The sequence below is a fragment of the Cupressus sempervirens genome, chromosome 7 (assembly GCF_028749045.1).
Source record: "Cupressus sempervirens isolate cs-2001-9-10 chromosome 7, ASM2874904v1, whole genome shotgun sequence".
Classification (NCBI taxonomy): Eukaryota; Viridiplantae; Streptophyta; class Pinopsida; order Cupressales; family Cupressaceae; genus Cupressus; species Cupressus sempervirens.
Genome location: NC_143124.1, coordinates 818,788,941 through 818,816,702, shown reverse-complemented (window position 1 = coordinate 818,816,702; position 27,762 = coordinate 818,788,941).

Sequence of the window (27,762 nt, the reverse complement as noted above, 5' to 3'; positions counted from 1 at the left end):
AGGAAATCCATCAAAAACTACAAGATGCAAATATGAGAAGGATCAAAACTAGATAAAATAGTCGCCAAACTAACTAAAAGATAACATTTCCTCCAAGCTAAACCTCCTCTCTAGTCATCCTTGGAGTTCCCTATAAATTCTCATTGTAAATACATCATTAACCTTGATATATTCTGCACAACTATTCTACAATTGCAAACATGGATAGAACTCATAGCTTTTCACATCATTAGGAATGTTCTCTATTTTGGGAAGGCCTAGCCACAATTGTAGAGAAGGTAGCATATAAACTAGAAAAGAATACATATAAAAGATGTTATAAAACTTCACAACACTAAGGGTTCTAGATAGATGCTCACTTATCTCATAGGCCCAATCAACATACTATGTATCTAAATAGATAATTTGTGCTAGAAAGAAACACTATTCAATAAAATTGAGTGCTTCTACCTCACCTTTCAATCTATGCAAGAGATCTAGAATGTGTATGATCTCAAGCTTGAGATTAGTGCCAAATAGAGTTTTAGGAACCTTACTCTTGGCACCCTTTTACTTTTGAAAGTAGGATTGCATAATTTCTTTTCTCCACACCATCTTCTTCAAGGTGAACTCAAACATTGCTCCTCCTACTATCAACTCAGAAAACTCCTCCCATTTTGGAACTTAGAGGAAATTCACCACAATTTTCTTATCAATAGAGATTAGAATTGTATGGTCACGTAGCAAAATTTGTCTAGTATCCAAGTTGTAGTGATTTATGCATTCAAAAATCAATTTAGGAGCTTGAACTTCCATCAGAAACCTAGCTGCCTCCACTAGCTTACTTCCTTGGAGTTTCTTGGTTATAGGACGAATTGGCTCTGACCTCAGCCTCCTTTGAAAATATTACATGTCATAGAAATAGAGTGAGGTATCTATGAAACTTTCCAATGTTGATTTGACTCCATTAATTCTGTCAAATCCAAAAAAATTGGTTGCCATTTTATCTAAGGAAGAACTGAATCGAAACTTTGAACTTGAATGAAACATAGAGGATAGAATTTGCAAGTATAAGAGATTTGAAAACATTGTGCAATTCAACAACATAATAGTTCAAGAAAAAGTGGTAGTTTGAAAAGATATTATGTTTCCCTCTATATAGAAATCCTAATTCACCCATTAATCTTCAAGGTCCATGCCACATGAATGAATTGAAGGATAAATCCATTGAATCAGCAAATGTGGGAGCCTCTAATGGATATTTTGGCATCTTTTCACTATTTCTATTGGCCCAATAGTAACTTTCTTTCCTTTCATATTTACCTTCCTATTTTCCATTCAATTTTGGAAAATTAAGAATAGAGCACTCTGTAAGGAAATATCTACTTAGCTAGATTCTATCTAGTATACCTTTCCAAGAGTGGTTAGATTGTTTCTATTAACATCTTGAGGTGCCTAATGTTTAATTTGTGAACCTAATCTATTTAAAATTTTGATTTCTCTATGATTACAAAAAATTTCCCTCGTGGGTTAAAAACCCACCGAGGAGAAGGCAATCTTTAATTTTTCGCTCAAGCTTTATTTACATTCTAACTCTTGAGTTAACCTTTTCTTTGGGTTTAGAAAATCACAAAAGGATCGTAAAAGTCAAGAGGGGCCCACTTCTTTGCCTCTTTCCTTCATACTTTATTTTGATAGAAAATGGACTTCATGGGTTGCAAGCCCACTGAGGAGAAGTCATTTTTAGGTTTTTTGCTTAAGATGATTTCGAGCATTATGATGAATCCCAAGTGTTTCTCAAAGTAAAGTACTATAATGAAAACAAATATTTTCCATAGAACAACTTGTTATCTTCTTATCTTGATCCATGATCTTCATTTATTAACTGCTATAGGTAATTACCTTCATGGGTTAAGAACCCACCAAGGAGAAGGCAATATTTGATTTTTTGCAAGTGTCATTCCTTCATGGGAAAAGTAAGACAAGTCATGAACAAGTCTATTTTTTTTGAATAACTTCATGAAATTTAAGAATATCCATCAAATTAGGTACTAAGCTACCCATATGTCATCAAGGAGAAACCCACTCAGCCATGAAATGTGAGAGAAGGAAAAGATGGGAAATCAGATGGAGAATCTTTTCACCTAAGGAGGAAATACTAGACCTAGACATATCTAGACCAAACTAAGACAAAATTTTCCACTTTTGCAAAATGGGTAGAGGATGAAAAGTGGGGCAACACATCTCATCCCTTCTACATGAACAAAAAATCAACAAATCATGTGACTTAGGGCATAGACAACCCAAATACAAGCCACCAATCTGAATATGCATCAATAATGAAAGATCAATGGGCAAAGATAACCCATAACCAAGCTATAACTGCAACCTATAAGTATAGACTACTTATAACACTACACAACTTGTAGACCCACAAGTCATCATACATATCCAAAACAAACACTGATAACTATATCATCATGAGACCAATCTAAAATATGAACTAAGTATACAATGACATCAAATCTTAAATCTCCAAACATATAATGTCATAAACTCACAATGTTACGATAGTCAATATCTATCATAAACTATTCAAATTAATATATCACCAAATAAACCATGTCAAACCTATACCAGAACTAAGGCAATGTGTAGAGCTCTTCAAGAGCTTTTTGTTTGCTACTCAAAGTCCAAAATTGGACTCTGTATGCCCAAGTTATGCCCTAGTCTATGCTCAAAATAAATAACATCTAACTTTCAAGCTCTTAAAACCTAACAAAATGTCAAAATCATAGACCAAACCTATACCAAGTTGTAGTGCTCTAAACTAGCTTTCCAATTCTTATAATAAGTCTAAAATCCAATATCTTGAGAGAAAGTTATGGTCATTTTACTAAGATAGTCTTTTTACCATTTTCACTGCAATTTTTTTTTGTGGCAAAAATTTTGACAGGAATAAATTTGAAGGCCATCACAAGCTGAAACTAAAAATCTCTTTCATTTCCTTTGAACATGGCCAAACTAGGACATATTATATATCAAAATTTATGAAAACATTGACCTAGATCAAATGGTGAGGTATGTTTTTACCTAGGAGGTCATTTATGCAAACTCCCCCATAAAATCCTCGTTTAAATGAAACACTCAAAAAATCTTTTAGTCCAACAATTTCACATGCCCAAAATCTACCAACATCCCATCATGACAGCAAATCCAAAACCCTTAGATCTATAATAAAAAACTCATATATCTTGCCCTTTATTTTATCCTCTCATGCATTCTCATGGATTCAATCTAGGGCTACAATAATAAAAACTATAGCTCTGTTACCACTTGTAAGGAAAATTGCAACAAAGAATATAACCTTTTCCACATAAACCATAATAGATGTGAAATAAATATGCAATTAAAATCTACATGCAAGAGAATATACAACATATCCAAAAAAATTGTGACACAAGATATATCCTAGGAAACCCTCATTGAGGGAAAAAACCTAGCCTCCAAAATCATCCATCATCATGTATTATTTAGCAAAAACACCATTACAATACAACCATGGAAGCCTTCAAAGCCATAGCCACAACCAGACAATCTATGTAAACAAGAATGAGTCCACACATCCCATGTCATGCTTCCAACCTTCACAAATGCTCCCTTGGCTAACCTGTCAAGCCTTGCCCTACTTGACTCTTGTCTTTTTGCCTTGTGTCTTCTCATACAACAACTACCGTTGTGGCTAGTTATATAGTAGCAAGTGGTATAACATAAACCATGTGCTACCTAACCCCTTGACCCCACATTTAATATTGGAAATTTAATTCTTTTCCCCAATATTAAATAATTACATCAAATATTATCACAATGTTACAATACAACTCATCAAGTGTATCCCATGAGAATATTTGCATGTTGCACATCCCTCTAGGTGCAACATTACATAATAAAATAAAATAATACAATATAACAATATTATGCAATGTGTGCAACACCCATTATCTCAACAACACATATAGAGGTGGTTTGAAGGGTTTACAACCAAGTGTATACACAATATCTACCATCTCCTAATTAATTCATTTGCAAGACCCATTTGAATTCATAGATTTTTTATTAACATTGTTCATTGGCCTCTACATAGTAAAAGTTCTTTTGGAAGTTAAACAACATCACCATCAATGTGAATAGGAAGATTGAGTAATTTATGCATTATTTTGTTGTGTAACCTCACTAAATTGTTTGTAGAGTAAAGGTATTTTGACTGGTCAAATGCACTTTGTTTAGAAGTACATAGTATTTTTTTTGAAAGGTGTATTGACTTATTCCTACTCTTTGGGTTCTTTTATATTATTGTTTTGTTTTGTAGTAGTTTTTGTTTTAATTTATGTAATCTAATGAAAAAAGTGGTTGTATTGTTTTTCTACATAGTTAAGAGTCTTGTTTGATAAGGGATGACTATTTGATGAAATTTTGTTAAAAAATAATAATATTGGATGACATTTGTTAGTTTTTTTTGTTGGGGTTTGCAAAAATCTTATTTTACATGAGGGCATCTAAGAATTTATAGTTGGTGTACCCTAACGAAAATGGTTACTTGCTAGTTTTAAGTTTAACATTTAAGTTAGCAAAGCCTTATTTTATTAGGAGTAGATATTTATGAAATCAATTAAAAATAATAAAAATATGAATATTGTAAAAGAACTTACCATATATATATATATATATATATATCTTTCTTGATTGTGCATCATTGTGTGACTTTAGTTTCAATTTGTAAGATAATATCTTAGAGAATATGATTTGATTTGTTCATAAGCAGTACTTTTATTTCTGAAATATTTAAAACACTATGTATATGTTTAAACAAAATATGTATAGAATATCAAATCTATAGTTTAACTTTTAAAGAATGATGACAAATTGACATAATCATCATGTATAGATAGAGATGTAATTCCAAAGTCCCAAATGTTTTTAGAAGTATAATAAATATCAAATTAAAATCTAGAGGATTAATTTTTTTTAGACAAATAGGATAGTGAGGTGTTTAGTTCCACAAAAATTTATCAAATATTCTAATCTATAAATGCTAAATATAGAGTACAACCATCTAGATTTTGTGGTGAGGGGTTACATAATTTTTTTTCTCTCTTTTTGTTAATCATAGATTTTAGTCATATTTTATAATAATATTCAAAAGAATATATAAATATATGATAAATTAAAATTTATATTAAAAATTCACCCACAAAACTACCCATTATCAATCTTTAATTTAACTCAATTGAACATGTACACATAAGCTTATTCATCATCTTACCACATTTGGATAAATGTGAGTATAATTCAACCATGTAATAAATTTATTGCATTTATTATTAAAAAATTTATTAAGACAACATCAAATGCATGTACACATTCCAAACATTGTGATATCCTCAAAATACAAAAACCCATAATTTCCACCCTACTATTTTTCTTTGTGCTCCATTCTAATCACTTCCAATGTTAATCCTTTGAGAATCCGCACCATTGGAAACATATTTATTAGTTTTGGGAACTTTCAAACTCCAAACCTTATTTTCCATCTCATGTGACATGCCCTCCACATTGACATTCTCAAGCAAGGAAAATTACCTTATAAATGGCTAGTTGGAACACTCAACATGGTATCATTGATCTGTCTTTCTCCTTGGAGAAAATCAAGGTCAACTGGGTATGGTAAAATCCATGATATCCTAGATATGGGAATAGGAATCCAAGAGTCCAAAATGTTGAGTTCCTATGGACCCCATTCTGAGGGCAGGTCCCCATGCGACTACTAAGCTTATTTTGGCTTGCAGTTTGTGCTCAATTTTTTAGTAGTAGTTTGTGGATCTAGTGACCCCATGCTTGGGAAATTTGTCTATTTATTTTATCTTTAATTATATTTTTAATAAAATTAGTAATTTTTATTTTCTTGCACAAAATATCACACTAAAAATAAAAGAATAAAAAAAGGAGGGAAGCAAATTTGTGAGGCTGTGTCATTTTTTTCTAATAAGAAATTACTACTTCTTTTTAGCCCCCCATATTTTTTCAATGATTAATTTCAATTACTAAATTATAGCCATTCCACCAAATTAGGGAAATATTCTAATTTATCATTTTGGTTCACTTCAAAAATTGTGTGGGAACACTCTCTTTGCTTAAAATTAAGCCTAGAGGCATGAAATCACCCCAAGTCCGAGAAATGGTAATCAAAGCCATATTTTTTTGAGTTTATCAAAACATTAATAAATTAATAGTATTAAAGCTATCAATGGGATATTTGGATTTAATTTTCTTCCTCTAAGTGATTAATTTTACAAGCACAATTATTTTGGGTTTTAAAAATTATTGAAAGTTATAAAAACAATTATAACATATTATCCCCACTTCTTTAAATGATTGCAAATGAATCTATGCTACCTAATGTAAATGGAAGAATGAGACAAGAAGAAACAATTTATTTGCAAGTGGTCCAAGAAAATCTGTCAAGAAAATTGTAGCATAACAATAGCTCAAAAATTGGCATCCTTAGATGAGGAGAGAGCCCTCTCTTTTAAACCAAGAAATGGATGATCAAGGGTGGGGGTTGACTTTTGGCATGATCCACGTGTAAAGAGAAAGTAAACTAATGAAAAGGAGTCACTTTTCATGTGAGACAAAAGCCTTTTCTTTTAATTTGTAAATAGGAAAAAGACTTTATGTGTGCACATTGATTGAGTTAGGAGAATGGGGTCTTTTATTTAATTAAAAGGGGACTACTCTTTTAATCAAATATGGACTTAGGATATTGTATTCAAACTATAGGTTATAATCAAATTAATTAATTTTTAGCAATTTGGCCTAGGCAAATGATTATATAATTTAGCCAAAATGTTGAGAAGGGGGCTAATAGTCTAGATGACCATTTTTAGGTGATTACACCTATTACTTAGCCTCATAATAACTTGTCACATGTCTCTCTATGCTGATGTGTAATTTCTTCATAAAATTTGGAGCATTCATGAGATAATTTCCAAGTGTTAACCTTATTTAAATATATTTCATGCATGCTACTACCCTAGCTTGAACTCGATCTACTAGTTTGGAGAAGAAATATATCTTTCCCTTTCCTTCATCATCAAGTTTGATTTTCTAATGTCAAATTTATCCCAATGGCATTTTTCTTTAGTAAAGTTATAGAAGACTTTTGTTTATAATGCATGGTCAATGAAATCAATGCACCCTCTAACTTGAAATGTATTTTCTATTCATGTTACTCAAAATCACACCTTATAATATGATGCCCTAACAAACTTTCTCCAAGTTTTTTTATTCATCAAATTCACAGTAAAAAATATCATTGTCATGGTACTCCCTATTGGTTTGTGTGTCTTAGCACTAGGTCCTTTATTGATCATCTCTTCAAAAATGTTACTAAACCAGTTTCAGCTATTTCTTACACCATCATGGCTAGTTTTGATATACAAATATGATTTCAAGAATGTGTACAATCTTTCCAAATGTTAATATTTTTTCACTCTAATTCTAGTTTTTATTGTAACTCAATTTTATTCTTGTTTCATAGCATTGATGGTGGTGAAAAAGATCTTCCATTTGTATACATTTCACATACTCTATGGTTTAAGTGATACAACATATCCCAATTTAACCAAATGGCTTTGCCAAAAAATTTAGAAGAACTCAAAGCTACCTTAAACATATCTTCTCACAAAGAAATTCTTGAAATCACATCTTAACATTCTCCGTAAATTTACTAACTTGTAATCAGCTAGATACTAATTGAAACACACCTTGGTCTTTGTTGTCTATGATCACAAATTGATACATTGGTTGAGAGGTGAATAAAATCTAATGTAAAATGTTTGATCTTCAACTAATGTGCTACCATTGCATATCCCTAATTATACTTTGAAACTACTTTCTCCTTTTTCACTATTGTAGCGCAGACACACTCTAGAACCCATTGAGAAATGTTGAGTTCTAATTTCCATTATTTTGAGTTTGGTGCATTCTTTTATTCAATAAATATCTATTTTTTAATTCTAGCACTTAAATTTTAAGGGTTTATGTTATGGGGTTAGTTCTTACTTCAGAAATTTTGGCCATCTCATTCTTTGGAAGTTTCATTTCCTCAATCTTAGAAAGTGGGAACTTTTTATATTGTGAGGATTTAGGATGGTGTGTATTTTAAGATAAAATGTTTGATAGTTGGTTGTCCGCTAAATATAGGCCTATGCTAAGAGCTATACATAATCTTGTTCTAGACAATACAAATTTAATGTAGGCACAAGTCTCAATTTAGGGAGAGGGAATTAATCAAATACTTGCATTTATAATAACCAAGCTATGCATTGGATGACACATTTTAGTGACTTAATGAATTTGGGATCACAAGCCTAAGCATGCCCTAAACTCTAAAAAGACCACTTCTCGATTGACAAAGACTATAACACACATGAATGTAAAAAAAATCACTAAAATCATTGCTCGTGACTTATCCCAAGATTTGACCAAATCATTTTATTTTGTTAACAATTTTTTTCATGTTGTTATTAATATCAATGACAAAATTGGGCAGAGCTTATAAAAAAAATACCATGTAAAATAAATTAAACCAAATGTAGCTTTGCAAAGTATTTATAAAAAACTCAAAGAAAATCTAAAAATGATAATCAAACTTTATTGTGCAATGGAAATGCTATAATTATTTGGAAGTCTAGATATTGACACTTTTGATGGTGTATTTAATATGGTTTTTTGGAAGATGGTTAAAGATAATTATAATTATGCATATTGATGAGGCCAATTATTCCCTCTATTTTATGTCAATTCTATTACTCTATTTTTAATAATGTCAAGGCATTTGTGAACTTATGATAAAGTCCAAATAGAACTGTTAAACCATGGGTAGATAGTTATGTCATATTTTTCCACTATTATATACATATAATGTAGTATTTTATATAACCATCAAAATGTGTGTTCTAATATTTGGATTTAATTTGTTTATGCTTATTTGCTTAAATATTTCTACATCACAACTAACTTGCTAGGAAAGGAAGAAGCTGGAGAATGGTCAAAAACATTCAAGAAGGAGCATTAAGGCCCAATTGTGGTGAAGGAATCATTATGGAACCAGAAGACACAACTAATACAAAGGTGGAGCTATTATTCTGGGAACGTAGGGTTGAAGTGTTGCTATATTCCCTTTATGTTTACTATTGTGTTGAATTTGTTACCCAAACTTTATTGCTTATACCACAAGCTATTATATTTCCTTCTTCTTCTCTGGTAGATTTTTAGTTAGTTTGTTTTCTTTCCTATTTTAGAATAAGTGTCAATCCTCTATTTATAGGGATTGAGTTGATAGTTTGAAAGGTTGGAAACAGTTTATGGAAAAACATTGTTGACTCTTGTAGCAAATTATTTGCAATTTTATGTATTGTTCCTATGTAAGGAGTTTTTGAAATATAATGAAGTGATTCTTGGTTTACATTCTATGTTAGTAGATTAGTAGAAGCCAATCAAGGGGGCCTACTTGGGAGGTGGATTATATTAGAGTAGTGTAGATTTACTTCCAATATTTCTAGTATTTCAAATAGAAGTTATAAGTTTCTTCCTATAGTATCGTACTTTATGAAAATTCCTACAACATCTGCAAGAGCAGTTATAGTGGATGGTCTAGGTTGAAATATAGGTTAACATAGATTTGTATTTCTAGCATTCATTTTAGTAAGGAGTTAAGTGTGTTAGTTTCCAGCAACACTAGTGTGGGTTTTTTATATGCATTTTACTTTTCGACAGCATAAGCATAATGACTCTTCAAGGAACCTACTACACATATTGTGCTGACCATTTAAAGTATACATCCTTGGGTTGACAAATTAAATTCACCTCATGGTGGGAGAAGTAACCCTTAGATTGAATAAACTATTCCTAAGTAAGTCCTTGGGCATGATTATCACACACCTATTGTGAGGTAGACCATTTTTGACATCGTTGTCGGGGATGGTGTCAAGCTAGGAACATCTTTTTGAGTCATTTTTTTTTCTATAGCTAGTTCTTAAATAGAGATTTTTAGTCCTAAGAATTTAATTTCATGCATCAAAGAGGAAGACAATGAGATGAATATGACAAATTTCTTCCATGAGGGTCTATTAATTTGAATGATGCAATTGAAGAAGTTGAGTTGCCTTTTGATGACTCAAGTCTTGATTTTCCTATAGAATCTTCCTCTAGAGTAGAATCTTTGGACACAAGAGGTCTTCAACCTTTTTCTGAAATCTTGGCCATCTTTCTTGATAGTTCTAGTCCAAATTCACATATTGTCAACAATTCTATACCTAATGCATCTTTTTAGTAGCAACCACATAATCAAATACTTCTAGTAATGGCACACCCTACTTTTCCATTTCTTCTCCCAAGCCTCATAAACAATGCTAATATCAAAAATATACCTATAGCTACTCTTCCAAAGTTTTATGGCCTTCTAACTGAGGACCCTAATACTCTCTTATTTGAGTTTGACATACTCTTCCATAGATTTGAAGATAACACTAATGCCCACAAGCTCAAGTTGTTTCTAGCAACACTAAAAGAATTAGCCCTATGATGGTTCATGGGCTTAGGAGCTTATGCAATAGGTACCTGGGATGAGATGTGGACTCTTTTTTTGTAGAAATACAAAGAGTATTGCAAAGGGAGTGATCCAAGAGGAGATGACATTTTTAGAATTTCACAAAAGGAGGATGAAACATTGGATGACTATGTTTCACATTTTTTGTATACAATGCAAAAGAACCACTAGTATGTACTAGCAAAGGATGCACAAAAACTAGTCTTCTTAAGAGGGGTAAACAATAATTGTCTGGCAGCATTTTACTTGATGGCTAGTGGTGATATATATCAATCTTCTTGGGAGGACCTCAAGAAATTTTTTCTTAACTACTCAAGGTCAACCATGAAGAAAGGTAGAGGGTACTAGTCCTCAACCACTAAAGGGTTCAGTCAAGGCATTTCAAAGCTTGAGATATCCAATTTACTCTCAGATTTAAAGTAGGGCATCATAAATGATGTCACTACACATCTCCACACCATGAATGCAAAGAAGAAGCATGTCAAAGCTGAATCATGATTGGTGGAGTATTGTCCTCACTACCACAAACCAAAACAAGACTACATATGTAAGATGGTAGCCAACTTGGAGAATCAACATTTGCCAACTAAGTACATAAAGATAGATGGGGACAACAATCAAGTTTTCTTCATTTCTCAATGTCAACCATGGGCTTCAAGACAAGGTATGCCTCAAGATCCTCTACAATTTTCAAATCCTTACAATAATCAATGGCAAAACGAAAGTTATTAGAATCCTTTTTAGTACTCCAAACCTCCTTGGCAAAACTATCAAAATAACTAGTGGTCTAATTAGCAAAACAATCAATGAAAAAACCAACAAAATAACTAGTGGAAAAATCAATAGAATCAATGCCAACCACTACAAGGAAATTGGTAGCAAAATAACCAATGGAGGGGGCCCCCACAGTGGCTTAACCAAAATCTTGGTAACCCACAACTAGCACCTCCTATGCAACAACCAATAATAATGCCACTTCCTACACCAAATAATGTTAATCCTAAGCCAATCAAATCCAAATGAAAAGTAACAATAGTAGCAAATGTATACTACCAATACTCAGAAGTGCTCATTGAATCCTCCCTTTCCACATAGGCTAAATAAAGAGAAATATATATCCCAAGAGGTAGAGACATTTGACATTATTGAGCAACTAACAAACATGCACATCCAAATCCCTCTATTCCAAGCTATCAAGGATGTCCCTCTTTATTGAAAGGCTATTAAGGAAGCATTACTTAAGAAGCCATGGTAGAAGAATAAATATCCTCAAACATTCCATGTTATCAGGCAATTAGTAGATATCATGTTAGCAAAGGTAGTGATACCAAAGTACTTAGATCCTAGTAGTCCAATAGTTAATTTGATCATAAATGGACAAGATATTAAAAATGCTTTAGTTGATTTGGAAGCAACACTAAATGTGATGAGTAAAGATATAATTCATAGGTTATACATAGAAGGCTTAAGGACAACTCCCATAGTGTTACAACTTGCTGATAGTTCAACTATCACTCGAGATGGTCTCATAAAAGATGTGGTAGTGACATTAGATTCATGGGAATACTCTACCAATTTTCTTATCCTATTGCCTAAAGTAAAACTTGCTAGCTATCCTTTCATATCAGGGTGACCTTGGTTAGCCACTATTGATGCTAATATTAATTGTAGATCAGGCAATATGACAATTTCAAATGGTCAAATCATAAGGAAGCTAGCTCTATATCCACCCAACCGCCCTAGCTAGACTTGGGAGAACCTATTTGGCTAGATTTATAGGATGAATAGGAAGAGTTGGATTTTACAGCCCAAATAATGATGTTACATAAGTACTCTTTTCTAACAAATGTAAGAGGAAGATGATGTAGTACAGAGCATTCTTACCGATGAATGTATAGTGGCCAAAATATTGCTTAGAATTTTGTCTTAAAGCTATGTACCTATGAAGAATGAGTCTACCTAGCAAGCCCTGAGATAATTGATCAATTACTCCCTAGTGAAGTAGCTATAGGTCAAATACCATAAGTATCAATGGTAGAATTAACAACTATTATGGAACTTTCTCTTGGTCATAATCTCCATGTAAACAACAAGTTATCCCAATCACAATTGGAATTGTTAACCAAGCTCCTTAATCAACATGAAAATGCCATTTCTTGGGATTATGGGGATATGGTAGGATTGAGCCCTAAACTCTGTACCGATAGGATCTACATCAATGATAGAATCTTGCCACTCCATCAACCTCAGAGGAGAATAAATTTAGTATTGCATGAGATAGTTAAGACTAAGTTACAAATTTTTTTGAATGCCAGATTCATCTATCAAATCTTTCATAAAAAATGGGTATCACCATTAGTTATTGTACCTAAGAAATGAGGTAAGTGGTAGATATGTGTAGATTATAGAGTTAAATAATGCCATGAAGAAGGACCACTTTCCTTTTCCCTTTATTGATCAAGTTTTGTATACATTGGATGGGAAGAAATACTTCTCATTTTTTGATGGATACAGTAGTTATAATCAGATAACTATTGCTCTAGAAGATCAAGGGAAGATCAAATGAGTACCTATTCCTATTATGTATTACCATTTGGCTTATTCAATATAACAGCTATTTTTTAGAGATTTGTAATCAACATCTTTGTTGGCATATCCCATGATTGTATGGAGATACACATGGTTGAATTCACTACATTTGGTGTCACATTTGAGGAAGCCCTAAAGAACTTGGAAAAATCACTAATCCAATGTGAAGAATGCAACATGTCTCTCAATAGTGAAAAATGATTTATGATGATGTAAGAAGGCATGGTCTTGGGATGTTTTATCTCTAAAGCTAGAATCAAGGTAGACCTTATGAAAGTGGAGGTAGTTCTCACACTCCTTATCCTGACAAAGAAAAAAGAAGTTAGATCTTTCCTAGGACATGATGGCTATTATAGGAGGTTTACCAAAAAAATTACTGAAATAGCTAGTCTTTATATACTTTTCTTACCAAAAAGGTTGAATTTTCCTAGACAAAGGAATGTGATGACTCCTTCTAGTAGCTCAAGTCATTGTTGACAACTACACCAATACTTAGGGGTCCTTATTGGACTTTTCCTTTTCAAATATTTATAGATGCTTCTAACTATGCCATGTAGATTGCACTTTCAGTTAAATAATAATCCTTAGCTTGAAGGCGCTTATCCTTGTAAGAGAAATGTGTGGGCATTTTGTTAGCTGCATTGTAATTAGCTATGTCTGTGTACCATGGGGTTTGGATAGAAATATGAAACAAATGCTCATCTAGAAATGTATCATCTATCAAAGTAGTATCTTCTTCATCATGGTGGACTCTAGATATATAATCAACTACCACATTCACTTTGCCAAGTTTGTCAATGATTGTGATATCAAATTCTTTCAAAAGAAGTAGCCATCTTGGTAACCTTCCTATAATGGAAAATTTGTTGGTGAGATACTTAATTGCTACATTGTTAGTATGAACAAATACAAGATAACTAGTTACATAATGTCAGAATATGTAGATTGCATTTTCAAGGTGTTGAGATTTTCGTCCCTCATTGTCAGAGTAAGGTGTGACCTAAATTAAACTAGATGTGACCTGAATTAACTTCTAAAGTCATTCTTACAAATCTATGATTTATTCTCATTAAAACCACATTATTATTGTTCATGACAGAAATTCACAGAAAGGAATGTGAAATTTGGTTTTTGGTTTTATAAAGGAAAAAAAAGTTTGAAATTCATAAAGGGAGGAAGGTAATTGTTGAAAATAGAGCAGAGGTTGAGATTAGTAAGCACACATGGGAGATCAGTTGTAATGACGTGAACCAATGGAACATAGTCTTTTACTTTCTAATGTAGAAGTAGTAAGAAGATTTAATGCATATGGCTAGCTAGGATATTTCTTGAAATTAATGGAGTTTGATGAGAAAGTAGCTACTAAATTTACAAATACATTTGAGGAAGGTGAAGCAATAGAATGGGGATTGATAGTTATTGCCATAGAGGAACAAATAGAAGAAGTAACTCGGCTTCCAGCAGAAGGGGAACACTATTCCAATGTGCACGATGCCAGATCTACTAGGGCCCAATTTTTTCCACCAGATGACCCTCCATTCGATATTACTAAGCAACGGTGCAAAAGAATGTCTATTCCTCTGGAATAAAATGAGTTGGTCATGCATATTATTAGGTATTTTACATATGAAGGAAGATTTTCTAATTTTCACGTACATCATCTTAACTTACTCAGTTATGTAGGGAATAATTTTCTAGTAAATATCCCTAGTTTCTTGTTCAATATGTTATGCATTAGTGGTGAGGAAACCCAAAAAGGAAAGGACGATTTTGTTACTCACCATGCCCTAACAAAATTTCTCATAGAAAGATCTCTTAGGGATGTCTCTCTTATGTAATGGGAAAAATTTGTCTAGCATAAAACCTTACAGCCTCAAATTGCCCCTAATATGGAGTCTAGCCAAGATAATGTAGTTTTCATTGAAACAACTACTAAGCAAGGCACCCAAGATGTGGAAATTGAAAATGTGTAAGAAAATTTTCCTTAACCTACTCAAATGAGAAATGTACCTACTTCTTCCCAAGAAAAGAGAAAATGAAAGTTATAAGAAGAAACTTTGGTTCCAAGAGTAGAAAAATGAAACCCTACAATCTCAAAACAAAAGAAAATAATGTTGGTTCATGTAGCAGCTACTCCTATAGTAGAGACACCAAAGAGGGTTAGCAAGAAAAAGGATATGGCACTTAAAGAAGCCTTTGTGCAAAGAAACCCTATAATGAGAGGACAAACTCCTAAAGTGCCCTTAGAAACCTAGTGCAATTACCTAAACAATCTGATGAAGAATCTCCAATACAAGTTATCCTAGATTATTCCCCCAATTAACCTAAAATTTTAGACATTCCTTAGAATCTTGATAAGAAATGTAAAGATGAGATGAATGAATGCTAAAATGATTCCCAAACAAGCTAGCAAGATACCCCACGTTGTGAAGAAAAAGAAGACTCAATAATGCACCAGTTAGCCTATTCAAAAATTTCCCTAGTTTCCTATAAGCAAACATGTTTTACAAGTTCCTTGGAATGCTCATGGAGGGAATAGAGGAAGAAAAATAATTGAGATGAAGAAAGTGGCCCAATTACCTTACAAATGCTTCTTTTTCAGTTATATAATAAACATGTGTTAACGAAAATCCTATGGGAAGAAGAGAAAAAGAAAATGAAGAAGGTAATAATAGAAAAAGGTGAAGAAATTACAAAACTAAAAGAGCAATTGGTGAGATAGAAGCAAAAGATAGATCATGACCTTAAGCTGGGTAAACAAATAATTACTTGTAGGCTTCCACCTAGGATCTATGCCATCTGTTTAAAAAGAACAATTCCTCTTATTCTAGTTCATGATGACCCTCAAAGATATAGATACAAAATTTAGGTCATCTCAAGAATTCTATGGTCCCTTCGATCATGGAAGAAAAATTTACTCTATGAATAGTATGTGCATAATTTCATTACCCCTACAGAAACTCAATGGAACCCTCTACTTTATATAGGGGATATGCACCTTAGAGTCCTAATGTCTTAGATGCACAATGAGGCCAACTATGATAGACAATTGAATAGTTACAAAGACTAGGAGAGAATCAAACCTATACCATTAAGAGTAGAAAATAATAAACTAGAAGAAATCCTTAGGGATTGGTTTAGGCTGACGTATGGAGACTTTCACAAGGAAATAAGAAAAAAAATCTTTGAGGCCAAAACAAAAGTGTATGCAGAGTATGACAACATGCCTTACTTTTTCTTTCAAAAAGCTATGGCTAGTGTCAAAAGGTTAGAACCACACAACCCTATTAACTTAGAGGAAGCCCTTCACTGAGTACCAAAATACATGTAGCTAGGAAGGCAAATTAGACCATTACTTTGGTGTCCATTAATGATCCAATCACCCATGCTCCTTTGGCCCCTGTATGACATCAACTCTGAATGACTTGATAGGTTGTAGGAGGATTATATGAGGGAAGCCTAGGAAAGAAAAAGAGGATTCTACTACACTTTCAGGAGTAACAAGTGAGGGAGGACTGAGGTTGGAGACTTTCAATAAATGGCTAGAAGATGCAATTCTTGAGGACAACCATTAAACTTACCAAGGGGCAAATGATGAGGCTAATTATTGCCTATATTTTATGTTAATTTTATTACTCTATTTGATGAAGTAAAAGATTAAAAATCAGCTCATGCAATTCTGATCAAACTGAAAGACATTTATGGAGGAGATGGCAATGTAAGAAGAGCCAAAGTAGAAAGTCTTAGAGGACAATTTGATTAGATGAAATGAGAGAAGATGAAAGCATTGCAAAATATGTGGAAAGAATCAAAGAAAGTGCAAGTGCAATCAAAGCATCTAGAGGAGACATTGATGAAAAAATAGTTGTAAACAAGTTACTCAAAACCCTTCTTCCTATCTATGAAATTAGAGTGTCTGTTATTCAAGAAATGAGATGTGATCCAAATAACAAAATAACTTTGGATGCTCTAGTTGGAAGATTGACAACTTTTGAGTTGGATAACTATGATAATTATGTTCCTAGTTCCAAAGGTATTGATTTTGCATTTAAATCCATACTCTCACTCAAGGAAAAGATCAAGAAATCAAAGACCAAGCAATTAGGAAGTGAAGAAGAAATAGAAGAAAGTTATGACAGTGATCTTGAAGTTGTTGATGCCCTACTTGCAAAGAAATACTCTAAAGGCAAAGGAAAGTACAAAGGCAAGATTCCTCTAATCTATTTTTCTTGTGAAGAAATTGGTCACATTGCTGCTAGGTGTCCAAATAGAGAAAAAAAGGATGAAAAGAAAAGAAAAGATTACAAAGGCAAGAAGGAATTCAATAACTACATGGAAAAAGGTAAGAAATCTTGTTTTATGGTTAAATATTCTATTAACAATAAAGATGAAATGGACAGTGGTTGCTTACATCATATGACTAGAGATAAAACAAAATTTGAGCACAAGGAATATTATGATGATGGTAGTATGATATTTAAAAATAATGAACCTTGTTGCATAAAAGGAAGAAGATGTATCTCTCTAACCAATGAACTTATTTGTGATAATGATTATTGGGTTGAAGGACTAAAACATAATCTACTAAGTGTGGCACAATTGAATACCATTGGATACAAGGTAGAATTTATGAATGGGAAGGCCAAGCTGCTATATGGAAAATGAAATTTGGTTGGATCTAGCAAACAAAAAAAAGATAACCTATTCCATCTTAATCTCAGTGAAAGTTAATGTTTTATTGATCAAGTAGAATAGAGTTGGTTATGGCACAAAAGAATATGTCATGTAAACTTTGATAATTTGGTTAAGATAAATAAACATAGAAGAGTAAGAGGTATTCCTAGTTTGAAGAAACTTGATATGGGTCTATACAAAAATTGCCAAATTGGTAAGATGTGAGAGACTAGTTTCAAAAGACGAACTATCATTCTAAAGAAGTGTTAGAACTTGTACATATAGACTTATGTGGACTTATTGGAATAGAGAGTTATAGTAGAGATAAGTTCTTTATTCTTTCTGTTGATGACTATTTCAGAATGATGACTGTAATGTATCTAAAAGAAAAATTAGAAGCTTTTTAAAAATTCATGTGGTATTTGGCAAGAGTAGAGAAAGAAACTATAAAGAATTTGAAATGTTTGAGATTAGACAGAGCTGGTGAATTCATCTCCAATGAATTTAATTAATTTTTCATTGAAAAAGGAATTAAAAGATAGCTATCCACCCCTAGTACACCTAAATAGAAGGGTATAGCTGAAAGAAGGAATAGATCCATCATTGATTGTGCAAGAACATTGATGATAGAAAATAATATTACAATCAAATGCTAGAAGGAAGCAATCAGAAATGTAGTATATACTTTGAATAGAGAACAGCTGAAGAAAGACTCAAATCAAACTCCTTATGAACTATGGTATGGATACAAACCTAATGTAAGTTACTTGAAAATATTTGGTAGCAAATGTTATATCTTGAAAGAATCTAGAAAAGGAAAATTTGATGTCAAACATGATGAAGGAATATTTTGAGGATATTCCTACTGAAGTAAAGCATATAAATGTTTGAATTTGTCTACTCATAAAATCATAAAAAGTGTACATGTGAGAGCTGATGAGTTTGTAGAAAAAAAGTGAAGACAAAAGCAACAAAGACCCTGAGGATTACATAAGATTTATTTACTATGAACCTGATACTCTACCAAACCTATCTAGAAGAAAGGAGGGTTCACCTCCTGAGTCCCCAAAATCTCCAAAAGCTACCAAGTTGTAGACAAGGAAACTCAAGTCATAGTCTAAAGGACCCAAGTTGCAGTCAGAGGGTACTGAGCTAGAGCAAACTGAGTTTGATGGACCCAAGCTCAATACTATAGTTCATGATGAAATCTGTGAAACACACTACAAATCCAAAGAACTGGTCTTACCAAGATATGTGAAAAGGCATCATGCACTTGATCAGATCATTGGAGACAAATTAGATGGAAAAATGGCAAGAAAAAAATTAAAAGGTACACCTTTACATGCTGAATCTAAATCTAGAAATGTTAAAGATGGGAAAATGAAAGTTGGATTGAAGAAAAGAATGAAGAAATAGAACAGATATAAAAGAACAAAACTTGGACTATTGTTCTAAGATCCAAGGATAAAAATGTAATTGGTACAAAGTGGGTATTAAGAAAGAAGCTGAATGAAGAAGGAAAAGTTTCTAGAAACAAAGCAAGGTTGGTATGTAAAGGTTATTCTCAAGAAGAAGTTATTGATTATGGTGAGACTTTTTCTCCTATTACAATATTAGATGGTGTTAGAACTTTACTATCGTATGTAGCTCATAGAGGATTTAAAGTTTATTAAATGGATGTAAAATCTGCATTCTTGAATGAAATTCTTGATGAGGAAGTCTACACTGAACAACCTAAAGGTTTTGTAGACCCTAGCAAAAGGGACATGGTCTGCAAATTACACAAGGCATTATATGGTCTCAAGCAAGCTCCAAAGCTCGGTATGAAAGATTTCATATATAATTGATACAAATTGGTTTTCAAAGAACAAATGATAACATTAGTCTGTATATTAAAGAAGGACCAGACAAAGGAATTGTGTCAGAAGAAATATTTGTTGATGATATCTTATTCATAGGAAATGATGACTTGTGCAAGGCATTTTTAGAAGAAATGAGTAGAGAATTTGAGATGTTTATGTTTGGTGAGATAAAATTCTTTGTTGGATTATGGATCCAATAGAAGAAATATGGTATCTACATTACTCAATCTAAATATATTAAGTAGATACTAAAGAAATTTGGAATGGAAGATTAAAGACTAGTTGGAACCCCTATGTCTATTGGACATAAAATTTCCAAGAATGATGAATCCAAAGAGGTAGATCAAATCAGATACAGAACAATCATTGGACAATTGCAGTAAGTAGTACACATGAGCCCGAATATTGCATTAATAGTAGGTATTGTGGCAAGATTCTCAACAAATTCTAAACAAAATCACTTGATGGTAGTCAAAATAATCATGAGATATCTGAAAGGTACTAAAACATATGGTTTATGGTAAAAAATAGGAGGCAATTTGGATTTAAAAGTATTCATGGATGCTGACTAGGCAAGAAGTATTGATGATAGAAAAAGCACTAGTGGTGGAGCATTCTTTCTTGGTAAAAGACTAGTCTCTTGGATGAGCAAGAAATATAATTGTATCTCTATGTCCATAGTAGAGGCAAAATATGTGGCAGCAATAGCCAATTGTTCTAATATTGTTTGGTCCAAACAATTGATGAAAGGTATGAATATAGAGATCAAGGGTCTAGTAGTTATATACCATGATAACACCAGTACAATCAATATATTAAAGAATCTAGTGATGCATACTAAAACAAAGCATATTTCTATAAACTATCATTTCTTGAGAGAATTGGTACAAGATAAAGAAGTTAGATTGGAATATGTAAATAGGAAAGAAAAAATTATAGACATATTCACCAAGCCATTACCTAAGGATGCATTTTTGTATCTAAGAGGTAAGCTAGGGGTCATTTCCCTATTTGAAGCTCAATAAATGAAATTTAGTGATGCATCAACTAGAGCATTATTGAAGATCAATCAGTTGTGCAATATTAACAAGGGCATATTGCAAATGAATCAATACTTGAGGTAGATTGATATTAACTAAACATTGTCTATGGCATGAGATGTAAAAGAGGGAGAAGTTTTCTATCATATCTCATAGAATATTTGTGGAAAATTTTTCAAAGAGGGAGAATGAGCTTGGTAGAAGTTCTAGCAGATAGTAGCTTTCTGACAAAGGGAGAAACTAAAGACAGAAAGAGTTCAAATTGATAGAGAGAGTTTCCATGGATGAAATTAAGGATATGTTGCTTACTTTATGCTTGCTCTAAAATTTCATTGTATTATGACATGTTGTGTTGCCATCAATGCCAAAGAGGAAGATTGTTGAAACAATTGATTAATTGTGTATTGTCTTTGATGTTACACAAAATGTCATATTATTATCAGTTAGTGAATGATGAGCTCACTCGGGCATTGAAGACAATTTTCTATGGCTACTGAGTGTTCTAGAGTTTGTTTACTTTAGAAGGAAGTATCTACCAAGTTCATTCGGGTGCCAAAGAAAATTTTGTGGAAGTTGAGTGTTAACCAAGCTCACTCAGTTAATGAAGGGAATGTTGGATGAAATGAATGTTAACCAAGCTCACTTGGTTACCAAAGGAACTTAGCAAGTATGCAGTATTAACTGAGTTCACTTGGTTAACACAACGAAGATCATTTTGAGTTAGTATCTATCGAGCAGGGTTGGGTAACAAAGGATTTTCTTATTTTGGCATATTGAGTTCAATTGATTTACATGTTGGTTCTAACCAACCAAGAAGATGAGTATTAATTATTCTAAAATTATTTGACCCGACTTGAAAATATGAAAGTTATAAAGAAAAGGTCATGTTGAGGGTTAGAAAGAGTGTGAAGCAATAATGAATGGAAGATAATTGAAGATGCTAAGAGGAAGTGAATCAAAAGGATAAGAGGAATATCCTTGTGGAGCTGAAAGGATATATTCAATCAAGAAGGATCAAGTATACATGCCAAAACCAAGATCTATAATTAGAAATTTAGTTGCATCAAAATAAAGTCATGTCATTATTACTCTCTAACCATTGTAACAATGATCTAAATCTCTTAACATAGTTGGCTTAATACCTATTTGCAAATCCTCTAACAAGGTGGCATTTCTATTGAAGTGTCTAAAGACCTCTAACAAGGCCACTCCTAATAGGGTGATTAAATCCTCTAACAAAGTCACACCTAATAGTGCATTTTGTAACTTTTAATAGGGTTGACTCCTAACAGGGCTCACTTTAGAAGAGTGAAAATCAGTAACTAGTTGCAATTGGGGGTTTTTCCCAAATTGGGTTTCCATGTTAAATATTAGTGTTGAATTTGTTCATGTTATTTCTTTTATACTTGTGCAACTACGTTAAAGTAATAATTAATCATAGATAAAATCTTAAGAATTTCATGTTGAGTGTTTGCCAAGCATTTTTAGTATTTACTGAGCTATAACATTTTTTGTGTGTTTACTGAGCTTTAGTAGAGTTCATTTTTTCAAAACTTTATTTTGTAACTAACATCTAAGGGATTTGGGATATATTTTTTTGTAGTAATTGATTCACCCCTCCCCTCTCAATTAATCCTCTTATATTTCCAACAACTATAAAATTGAATAAATATTATCAATAACTTTTATATATTCATTTTCTAGAAAATTGATAGAAACATCACTAATACTAGATATGTGCAACCTCATCAAGGTCTACCATGCAAGAAAGTTCTCCTTGTCCAACTTTGATACATCTCTCTTATGATTCATGATCTTTAGCTTTAAGTACCTTCAATAGTTTCTCTGTAAGCACTGATCTTTGATACCAATTGTTAGAAATGTTTAGAATAATTGAGAAGGAATAGGGGGGTGGGGTAAATCAATTACTCAAGGTCTTTATGTACCATTTGAAAAATAAAACAAACACTCAATTTTTTGCTAATCCTATTGTTGCTTGGTCTCTACTAAAAATATTATCTTAAACATAACTTTCTTTGCATAATGAGAACATTATCAAATGTAAAACATCTAAAGCACTCATCACATATTTGGCACTAGGATTTTTACATAGAAACCCAATTTGGGAAAAACCACCAGTAACATGTCACTCTTTTTAACTATTTCAAAGTTAGCTTTGTTAGGAACCCATCTTGTTTAAGGTTACAAAATACATTGTTAAATGTGACCTTGTTAAAGGATTTAATCACTCTATTAGGAGTGGTCTTGTCAAAGGAATTTGATCATTCTATTTAGAATGTCACATAGTTAAAAGATTTACACAGACTATTAAGTCTTCTAGATGATTGTTAGGTTAACCTCTGTTAAAAGAATTTCAATACAAACTATTTACAATGAATAGAAAGAAAATAATATTTTTTGATTTGTTTGATTAAAACTCAATATTTTTAGTTTAGATCTCTATTTAGTTCTTGTGCTAACTCATTGATAAGCCTTTTGTTTCCATCTCTAACCTTGATTCACTTGGAAACTCTTCAAACAACCAATCTAATCTTCTTAACAACATTAAATTCTTCTACTTAGGGTCACTTATCAACATCACCATCATCTCTGTAAGCTTTTCATTTTAGCTTCACATTCACTCACACTTGTATGTCTCAGATTAGCCTTCTTTATATGCCTCTCTTGACACACACACACACACACACACACACACAACACCATTTATTCAGGTCCATATCACTTTAGATAGTAAATTCATACTTTACCATTTTCTACATCCACCATAGATCTTAGGGTTTACGATAAGGTTCAACTCTATTCATTGTATTTGTCCACATTCTTGATCTTCTTCTAAAAATTCTCTAGAATCCGTCTGTTAGGTATTTTCCAAATCCTTGCCTTGAATTTAATGATCTAACTCACCAATATTAACTTTAACATGGTTTACATCTCCCAAGAAATTATCTAGGTCAACTTGATCTCATGATTTCCTTGAGTTTATTCTCCTATTGTCACTCAACAATCTCTAAATTCTAACACTCAATCATCATTGAATTACTTAATTTGTATAAAAATTCTTGGCTTGGCATCAACTATCTCACTCAAATGATTCTAATGGTTGGTCAACACTAGATTGTAGCTCAGTTGATACTAGCATTACTCAATATTTCTTAGCATTTTACTCTATTTCTTGTCTTGGCTTAGCTTTCCTTACACAAACAATCACTTTGTTTTATCAAAGTCTATCTAATCAAATGCCCATTGTAACTCCCTTTTCATAACTCAACCTTTCCTCTAGGTGCTATTATTATGAGCAATTTCTCAAATCCTCTTCATCAATCAAATAGATATGACATTTAGATTAGGTTACAATATGCCTTATTAATAGATTTCACATCAATAAAAAAACAACAATTATTCCAATTGTAAGTTTTCAACACTATCTTCTTCTTGTCTTCTTTGGGCTTCTAATAATTGATCCTCTTCTCTTTTATTTTGTTCTTCCTCAAGTCTACGCATAAATTCTATGTGTTGATCATCCTCTTGCTTTCTCACTTCCTCCTTAGGTTTCCTACCCCTCATTGCATTTTCAATTTCATCCATACAATGAACTTTCTGAGAAAGGAGAGCTAAAATCTAATCCAACATTTGATTCTTAGTTTCATCACGTGGACCATTGTTGTCTCCAACTCTACTACATCTACAAGAATACATGGTGTTAGATTACTCTTGGACCAAATCACATAACACAACTTAGCAACAAACATAGGCCCTAGTGTTTAACCTATATTTGATACCACACATAAAGATTGAATTCTCATTACCATCATCCATTGAGCCACCATTATCCCATATCCTATGAGGCCCTGATTTATAATCACAAGAAACTCAAGATAATAGTCAAAGATTTGAATGAACATAATTAAGATCTTTAGCTTTTTTACTGCCAAGCCTATTATGCTTAATAGAATGTATGAAGGCATACTCACTCCAATTTCTTTCACATGTAGAAGCACTAGAAATCTATTTATTGAAAATTAAAGAAAATGATATTTTTAATTTAATATTAATTAATAATCAAATAAATTTCAAAAATCATGACACTAAAAAGGGAAAAAATAGAGAACTAAACAATGTTTTCTACTTTTGTTTTATTCCTATAAATATAACTAACAACAACAAGGTTCATAATGAGAGTTTTCAATTTTTCAGTCAACTTAATTACCACTATTCACAACTATTGTAGAAATTTCCAACCAAACAAGATAAAAATTTCTCTTAACTTGACAACTTCCATTGCTGCATGTGAAGCTTTCTAATGTAAACAAGTAATTAAATTTGAAATGTTTTCAAGAAAGTTATTGTTATTGTTGGTGATGGTAATCACAGAATTCACTTTGAATTAAAAATCCAAATCAATAAATAATTTCAAGATCATGCTGAATACATAACAAGAAGTGATCAAATTTACTTATGTAAAGAACAAAGTATACATTTGGGTGAAAAAAAAGTATGCTTAAGGTTTAAACTTTTGAGTTGTTGACATAATAATTAACTAGAAAGACTTCATTTTAGGTGGAGATGGAATAAAATCAACAATACATAGCAACTTAATATGCAAATTAAAAATAATTCCCAACAAAGATAGTTTATCAACACTACCCATTACATTTAGCAAATAATTATTTACTATTGTCAAATGAAGTTTTATAGTTCAAGAACCTGGAAAATACACAAAAAAAAACAACTTGTGATCTTCTTATGCACAAAAATCCTCTATTTGACTACCAATATGGTGTTCCATGAATCTTCCTACATATGGTGTTCCTTGCTTCAATTCATAAGTCCCCTCCTTTTTTCCAATTGACCCTCTATTAGAGCCATTAACTTCTCCTAGTGTCAAATGTTAACATCCCCTATTTTTCTCCACTTCTCTACTTCTTTTTTCTCCAATAATAGTTATCTTTTGAAATGGGTATAAGCTCATTTCAGAGACAAAATGAGGATATGTATTCCTATTCCCTATTCCAATTGACAAAGCAAATGGAAAATATGAAACATATTCCAGATTTTCTATTCCTATTCCAAAAACCAAATGGGCCCTTAAAGTTCTTTTAAATTCTCCATTAACTGCAAGGACTAGTTGTTTAAAGTAATAGTTACTCATTCATTTGACCAGTTAATTGTTTGAAAAGTTTGGTAAAAGTATGAGTTCTCATAATAGAAGTTAAATCATTAATTTTTCAAATTAATACATAAGTTTTTGCCATGATTAATCATTTATTGAAATTTCCTTTTTCTCTAGACCATTCTAATTAAGTCTACTTTAAATAGACATTGACACTTGAAAATAAAAATAAAATGAAATTCAAATCAATCTCTACTTATGTAACCATTTATATTTAATTTTCTCTAAGATTTAAAGTAGAAACAATTATCATATGAAATCAATTTGGCATGAATGAAATTCTAAGTGTATGTGTGTGTGTGTGTAATTTACCAAAAAAATCCAAGCCAATCCTACTGAGGAGCTAATCTTCTCTACCTCAACCACACTTCCACCTTTAGTCATGCACAACTTACAAACTCCAAAGATATCAATATGTTAGAATTTCCCAATTAATCTAATCCAAATAATTACATCATTAATAAAAAATGTGATAAATCAATTGGAGTTAGTTCATAATTTCATCAATTCCACTACATAAATAAACATTCATCTTTCCTCTAAGAATGAATTCAAACATGAAATCAAATGATCAACCATTGCATTATCCATCAAAAGATAATAATATGTCAATATATTTTAGCCATAAATCAACACTCCTCTAACTCATAAAATCAAATACGGAACAACCATCTTAATAACATAATTTAACTATGAAATAACATGTAAGCTAAATGTATCTATTTAATAACAACAACTAATAAAGTCTAAATAGAAAATCACATGCATTCACCCTATCCTAGTGTTGATGATTAATGACAAGTAAAGATGAGAGACCATGATGTATTGGATGGTCATCCATCACTTTTAAACACTCCTAGTTGTTGATGGACACAATCAGCTCCTCTATTTCATATAGGGGAATGCCTTTGACATAATTAATATTCTATAAAATTAAAATAAAAAACATTATTAGACACTAGCTAAATTAAAACTAAAACAAAAAATATAATTAAATATAGTGATGTAAAAATAAAATTTAAATTGCAATATTTTTTAGCTTGGAAGAAAAATTAGGGTTCCCCATAGAGCCAAATAGGAGAGTTATATCTACAATCTCCAATTGCTCATTCAATCATTCAAATTCTTATTTTTGGGTGTTGAGTTTGAGTTTCAGTTGAAGTGTGCATTCAAGAACACAAACTCCCAGGCTTCAATTAGATGTATGACAAAACCCACACTCACTTTAGGAAATGCTCTTGTAATTTAAACTATGGCAATTTGTGTATGTTTTAGATCTACTATGCTACTGGTGCATATTATGGAATTGGATTTCTTAGCACCATATTTGTATATTGAATTTGAGGCTTATCTATCAAGAAGTGGATATTAGGCTAGGTTTGGCCATTTCAATTTGCAATAGATAATAGAAAACCCTGATCATAATGTTTGATCCTGAGTGATTAAAATCATTTTCATAGAAAATACTATAGTGGTACATGGTTGGTGTAGGAGTACCAAGCTAATTCACTAAGTTTGAGGTACCTTTTGAGAGGTTTGTTGAGACAATGATTTTGACTACTAGGTTCAACACTCATGACAAACTTACAAACACTATGATTGAAATTTAAAGGTCCTCACTAGCAATGGGAAGTATACTAGTACCTAGTGATAGAAATACTTGACAAAATTGTATATCCTTTAGGTGATCAAGATTCTTCCATTTGGGGAAGACCACACTTTCTTGGGTGACATGACTCTTGTATGTTTAGCATTGGA